Source organism: Giraffa tippelskirchi, chromosome 10, assembly GCF_054371585.1.
Source record: "Giraffa tippelskirchi isolate mGirTip1 chromosome 10, T2T-mGirTip1v1.2.pri, whole genome shotgun sequence".
NCBI lineage: Eukaryota > Metazoa > Chordata > Mammalia > Artiodactyla > Giraffidae > Giraffa > Giraffa tippelskirchi.
This window is the reverse complement of record NC_137284.1, coordinates 158,163,407-158,170,830: the sequence shown is the minus strand read 5'-3', so window position 1 is coordinate 158,170,830 and position 7,424 is coordinate 158,163,407. Positions and strand designations below refer to the sequence as shown.

At 45.9% G+C, this 7,424-nt stretch overlaps 1 long non-coding RNA gene across 1 annotated transcript; it reads left to right on the top strand.

Annotated features, from left to right (window-relative positions):
- Positions 1–351: 351 nt before the first annotated feature.
- Positions 352–4,948, top strand: LOC145524566 (uncharacterized). Its single transcript, XR_014067671.1, has 2 exons — positions 352–731; positions 4,719–4,948. It is a non-coding gene; the product is annotated as an uncharacterized LOC145524566 (long non-coding RNA).
- The last annotated feature ends 2,476 nt before the right edge of the window (positions 4,949–7,424 follow it).

Below are 7,424 nucleotides of genomic sequence, written 5' to 3'. Positions count from 1 at the left end.
GTATAGTCTTTGTAATACCACAATCTGTTCTTTAAGAAGTACAAAGACAGTGCTTCAAATGTCCCAATTCTATTAAACCAAATGGCAAAGTCCTCTAAGGTTCTGTGATGTAGATGGCCGTGGAAACACAGGTCCTTGATGATTTGGGGAATGAAGACTTCAGAAATGCGTGTGTGAGCATGTGTGCATGTGTATGGGCATATGCATCTAGGTGTGTGTGTCTGTGTGTGCAGAAGAATTCCCAGACCCAACTCGAGGACCCCTTTCCCTCTGTTACATCACACAACTCCCTGAGAACTCTGGATAAAGCTTCTAATGACACCCTGGGTAGCTATGTGCCTTGGCCATCTCAGAGGCAGGATTGCTAAGACCCTATCAGAGACCCTGGAATCTCTGGGCAGCCCAGAGGTTAGCATGTGGTGCGGTGGGACCAGAGAGGATCCCAGCTGATGCTCAGGACAGCCACTGGTGTCTCTGCTTTAGGAGGGTCCCGCCCTGGGACAGCAAGGGAATTGGTCAAGCACTGACTTGGGCTAGGAGTTAAGAAGGAGACAGTCCGAACCACAAACCACGTGGAAACCAGACAGCAGCTGGGTCCTCCCTGCCCTCTGAGTTCTAAGACAAGCTCCAGCCTCCTCTCTTTCCTGAAAGGAAGCCCAGAGTCTTCACCAAGATTTCTCTGAACACCTGGGAGGGTACACATGCCACCACTGCGACGCGTGTTGGCTCAGGTGAGAGATCTCTCTCCAGCTTCTCTCTCACATCTTTCATTTTTATTTTCTCATCTCTCTTTTCCCCTCAAAGGCAAAGGCAAGTAGCTCCCACTTTCCACTCGGCCTGGCACAACCAGCTCTGTGTGGCTTGGGTTCCCAGTGTTCCACTTTCCATGTAGAAGTGACTCTTCAAATTATTTTTTCTACAGAAAGGTTAGGTTCCCACTAAGAAAAGGTCAGGTGGCAACTGCAATTATATTTCATTATTTTTGTTTCCATACAAAAACCGTAAGTGGAATTAGCCGCATCATGCAGTCTCCTTCCACAACTACGCCCCAAGCCCATCCTTATCCTGCTCACCAGGTAAGCAAACCAGCAGGGGACTGTCAGTCGCTCCGCATCTCCTCCCACTGACAAGTGCACCATGATGGCCCTTCCCTGAAGTCTGGGCTGCACTCCACACCATCCTGGGACTCCCAAGGCTGGACCAGGAGGAGCCTTGCAGCTTCTGCCTTAGACTCCAGGAAGACGGCATCAGAGAGCCCTGAGCCACCAGGGTGAGGACCCGAGACTGCTTGGGGGCGGAACCCACACAAGCCCAGCTTGCAGCCACCAGATCTCTGAGTGAGAATGCTTAGGATCCTGTAGACCAGCGCTGCCAAGGGGTAGAAAGGACGTGGAGCCCAAGCATTGCCCAGCCATGCCCTGCCTGAGATACTAGCCCCAAAATTACATGTCAAAAAAAGTTGTTTGAAACCACTACGCATGAGACATAGAAAACAAATCTATGGATACCAAAGTGGAAAGGGGCTCAGTTCAGTTTAGTCGCTCAGCTGTGTCCAACCCTTTGTGACCCCATGGACTGCAGCACGCCAGGCTTCCCTGTCCATCACCGACTCCCGGAGTTTGCTCAAACTCATGTCCATTGAGTCGGTGATGCCATCCAACCATCTCATCCTCTGTCGTCCCCTTCTCCTCCTGCCTTCAATCTTTCCCAGCATCAGGGTCTTTTCCAATGAGTCAGTTTTTGCATCAGGGGGCCAAAGTATTGGAGTTTCAGCATCAGTCCTTCCAATGAACACTCAGGACTGATTTCCTTTAGGATTGACTGGTTGTATCTCCTTGGTGTCCAAGGGGCTCTCAAGAGTCTTCTCCAACACCATAGTTCAAAAGCATCAATTCTTTGACACACAGCCTTCTTAATGGTCCAATTCTCATACCCATACATGATTACTGGAAAAATTACTGGAAAAACCATAGCTTTGACTAGATGGACCTTTGTCAGCAAAGTAATGTCTCTGCTTTTTAATATGCTGTCTAGGTTTGTCATAGCTTTTCTTCCGAGGAGCAAGCACCTTTTAATTTCATGGCTGTAGTCATCATCTGCAGTGACTTTGGAGCCCAAGAAAATGAAGTCTCTCACCGTTCCCATTGTTTCCCCATCTATTTGCCTTGAAGTGATGGGACCAGATACCATGATCTTAGTTTTTTGAATGTTGAGTCTTAAGCCAGCTTTTTCACGCTCCTCTTTCACCTTCAAGAGACTCTTTAGTTCCTCTTTGCTTTCTGCCATAAGGGTGATATCATCTGAGTATCTGAGGTTATTGATATTTCTCCCAGCAATCTTGGTTCCAGCTTGTGCTCCATCCAGTTCCAGCATTTCACATGATGTACTCTGCATATAAGTTAAATAAGCAGCGTGACAATATACTGCCTTGACATACTCCTTTCCCAATTTGGAACCAGTCCGTTGTTCTATGTCCAGTTCTAACTGTTGCTTCTTGACCTACATACAGATTTGTCAGGAGGCAGGTAAGGTGGTCTGGTATTCCCATCTCTTGAAGAATTTTCCAGTTTCTGTGATCCACACAGTCAAAGGTTTTAAAGCAGTCAGTGAAGGAAAGGGGTGGGGAGGGATAAATCAGGAATCTGGGATTAACATGTACACACTACTATATATGGAAAAGGGAATGGCTACCCACACCAGTATTCTGGTCTGGAGAATTCCATGGACTGGAGAAGTCCATGGGATCACAAAGAGTCAGACACAACTGAGCAATTTTCACTTTCACTACTATATATAAAATAGATAAACAATAAGAACCTATTGTATAGCACAGGGAACTATACTCAATATCTTATAATAATCTATAATGAAATGGAATGAAAAAAAAAGAAAGAATATATATAGGCTCCTCAGCTGGCCTAGTGGTCAAGAACCTGCTTCACAATGCAGGAAACATAAGAGATGCGGGTCCGATCCCTGGGTCAGGAAGATCCCCTGGAGGAGGGAATGGCAATCTACTCCAATATTCTTGCCTGGAGAATCCCATGGACAGAGGACCCTGAGAGGCTACAGCCCATAGGGTCACAAAGAGTTGGACACGACTGAAGCAACTTAGCGTGCACCCACACATGCATGGTGGCTCAGATGGTAAAAATTCTGCTTGCAATGCAGGAGACTCAGGTTCAATCCCTGGGTCAGGAAGAGCCCCTGGAGAAGGGAATGGCAACCCACTCCAGTATTCTTGCCTGGAGAATCCCATGGACAGAGGAGCCTGGCGGATTACAGTCCACGTGGTCGCCGAGTCAGACATGACTGAGCGACTAACACTTTCAGTTTCACATATGGTGTATGAGTGTGTACAGTGTGTGTGTGTGTGTGTGTGTGTGTGTGTAAAATGTCATGGGGCTTCATCTAGAACCTGGGTGTGTCAGGTCAGCTGCCTGCCCTGAGTGTGGTCAGCAAGAGACATGAAGATGCATTCTATGGACAGACAGACATGGGCTTTCCATCATCACCCAGACTCACAGTTGAAAGTGGTCCCCATGGGAACCAAAGTGAATGAAGGCTCTCTGGACCTGTCTGTGAGCTCCCTGAATCCAGGTAGCAGTAGTAAGAAGAGAAAACCATAAGCTCAGAAGAACTAATTTTTGGTTATTATTTGTAAGCCATTACTAAATCAATACGAATGCCATCCTCAGAATGCAGAGACAGACACATTATACAAGTGTTTCTTCCTGATACAATTCGTTAATGACTGTGTTCCCTGAAGAGAGAATCTGAAAAACAATGCAACTACTTTGCATGCTCCTTGTCTTGTAATAAAACATCTCTGGAGGAAGAACGATTGGCTACTGAAGCTAGTTACACCGTGTGTGTTAAAAATGCAGCCTAGTGTTGAAAATTAAGTAAAAAAAAAAGGAAAATGTCAGAGGCAGATAAATATTTGATAGAGGTGGGAGGGAATGCAGAAAGTCGGCTTTAGACAGGATATTGGTTTTCCTCTGATAAACATCACCTTGTTCACAAAATTAAATTTTAAAAAAAGTAAGAAACTCTTAATAAGATGGGACGTTATTAGGTTTGTATCCAGAACAAATGGTGAGTTGTTAACAAACAGTGACAGCCATTTTTCTTTGCAAATTATTAATACTGAATGTTTGCCCCCTCCATAAACATGATGGAGGTTTGCATTATTCATCTGCATTAGAACCTTTTGAAATTGTTTTCCCTGTCGATGGCATTTGTTTTGCATTCAGCTGTATTCCCCCCAACCCTTCACTCTTGCTTTAAGGTGGATGAGAAGCTCTAAAGATATGGGGGAAGGCGATTTCTGAGCAGCTGCAAGACGGTGGTGGAAATGCCACTATGAACCCTTTCTTATCCTCAAAGCTCCACCTTCATGAAGAACCACAGGCAACGGGGAGGGTGTTCTCTCTGCCTGTCATGCAGGACAGAAGCCACCAGTAACATATATCCTGTTTCTGCAAATGTGCTCAGCCTGATTTGAGTATTAGGTTCACCTTGATTTCCTTTGCGTATAAAGAGCAACGGATGCCTCTTTTAATACACGGTCACCCTGTGCCCTTAGCCTGGGGACAGCCTGGAAGGTTCTCCTGGAGCTTGGGTTATATAATGTCTTGGTATCCACTCTACTGAAAAGCCCAAACAAGCCTGGTTGTGAGCTCAGACAGCTCATGAAACTGTTCTTTCTTCCCCAGGCAGGGGAGGCTTGACTGCACCTGGATCCCACGAGCAGTCGGCTGCTGCTTATTCAGGAGGAAAATCAAGCTGCAACTTGGAGAGCCGTCACAGATCGAAGGAGAGATGCTACCCAGTGGGCAGAAATGGCCTTGGACGTCCCATCTCTTTCAGGGCCATTTCTCACCTCAGCAGCCACTCACCCTCCCTTATGGAACTTGATTTTCATTGAAGTCTAGTTAATTTACAATGTTGTGTTAATTTCTGCTATACAGAAACACACACACACTTGTATGTATATACACATTCTTTTTCATATTCTTTTCCACTATGGTTTATCACAGGATATTGAACAGAGTTCCCTGTGCTGCACAGTAGGGCCTTGTTGCTTACCCATTCTCTATATAATAGTTCGCATCCACTATCCCCAAACTCCCAGTCCATCCGTCTCCCTCCCCTTCCCCCTTGGCAGCCACAAGCCTGTTCTCTATGTCTGGGAGTCTGTTTCTGTTTCATAGACAGGCTCACATATGTCATATTTTAGATTCCCATAAACATGATACCATATGGTATTTGTCTCTGTCTTTCTGATTTACTTCACCTAGTATGCTAATCTCTAGGTCCATCCATGTTGCTGCAAATAGCATTATTTCATTCGTTTTGTGCCTGAGTAATAGTCCATCGTACATATGCACCATGTCTGCTTTAAGCCTTCATCTGTTGGTGGACATTTGCTTTTAATAACTGAGCGTCTAGCCTGAACCAGAGACTGTGCTGGGCTCTTTGGGGCTGCAATGGATGGCTGAGCCAGGTGTTCATGATCAATGCCAAAGGGAAGCGATCTCTAGTGAGACAGGGACAGCCAGAAAGGGAAGATCTCAGTGATGGGTACAGGAGAGGTGCCTGCCCTGGTCACCACCACCCAACACTGGCTGTCCGGTGGTCCTGAGGGTGTATGAATGCCAGGGACTTGATCAGACGTGTCTATGCCTGTGAATTCTACCTTGTTGCACACACAAAGAAAACTTCTCAGGTGGTTATCTGAATGTAACAGAAACAAAATCTACCATCTATGTAGTGTTGTACGATTCTCTTCATATCTGCCAAGGCCTTATAGTGTCTGCTCTCCTTACTAACCCTCTAATGAGACCAGGAGGTACCAGAGAGTCCAGCAGAGAAGCAAATGGAAGCTCAGGGTCCCCCCAGGGAATGTCAGTGCTGGCTAGGTTTCAAGACTCCCGGTTCTGAATTCAGACGTCTTATTACTATGCACACCAGTTACATGTCATCGCTGAGAAAATCAAACACATTTAAAACTGACTGCTACCATTTCTATAAGTTGTACATATTGACTTCACAAATATTTCTTGAGCACATTATAAATAGAACAAAAGTAGACAAGGTCCTTCTCTACTTTTATAAGCAAACTTATACTCTATAATTGTTTCCCTGTTTAACGTCTAATAGGGATACCTGTTTAGGGGAAAACAAAATAGAATTGGGAGGTGATGTGACCGAGGGGTGGGCGAAGACTGTAGGCAGAGTGGCTGGGGAAAGCCTCTCTGAGGAGGTGAAGTTTGGGTTGACTTGAATGACGGAAGAACGCAGCCACACGACTCCTGTGACCGAGATGAGGGCTCTGATGCAGAAAGAGCTGGGATATCTGAGGAATAGAAAGTGGACCAGTATGTCCAGAGCATGGGGACAGAGCTCTCAGTAAGCCACAGAAACAGGATGTGTGCACCTGAACATCTGGTCAAGGGCTTCTGTTCTGACGTGCAGGAGAGTGGCCGGATTCGATTACCGTTTTTACAGGATCTCTCTGGCTTCCTTACGGAGAATGGCTTACAGGAGGGCAGCACGGGAGCAGGGGGATCTTTTGAGGCTGACTTTAGTGATCCGGGCGAGAGATGACGGTGGTAGTGAGGGTGGAGCGTAACTAACTGATCGGGGATGCACTCTGACCTTAAGATGGACAGGAGATGCTGAGTGGGTTAGAATGGCCATGAGAAAAAAATAAGGAACGAATTATAGCTTTAAGGTTTTTGATTTGAGCAACAGGGTGGTTGTTGGTGCCACTTACTGAGGTGGAAACTATGCTAAAGAAACAATTCTGATACGCTACAGGGATGAGGAGTCATATTTTGACTGAGTGAGGACTTTACGTGGAGTGGTCCGACGGGCATTCTGAAAACTGAGTTTGGAGTTCAAATGTGAGGACAAGGCTAGAGACAGAACATTGGAAATAATCACCATATACGTAGTACCTGAGACTGCGGACCTGGATGGGCTCATCCAGAAATTAGATACATTAGAAAAGAGAAGACAGCCCAGACTTGGGCTCTACGGTATTTCAACATTAAGAGGTCAAGCCAAAGAGATGGAGCCAATTAAGGAAATCAAAGAGGAGTGTCCAGTGCTGTAAAAGGGGGACTCCCCAGAGAGTGTTTAAGATGGGAGGTCAGCCATGTCAGACATCGCTGAGATGGAAAATAAAAGGAAGACAGAAAAGACGTTGAGGGCAGAGGAGACTGTGGGTCTCCAGAAACCCTGCAACCTGCTGGGCTTGAGAAAAATAACCAGCACTCAGGTGTGTCTTACTTTCTCACTCCACCGAGGCAAGCAGTCAGCAGGGAAACAGTTTCCAGGTTTTCCAAAATTTCGTTTAGTAAAGTTCAAATGTCTGAATGAAAAATTGGACCATTCCAAAAGCATATCCTCAGCCC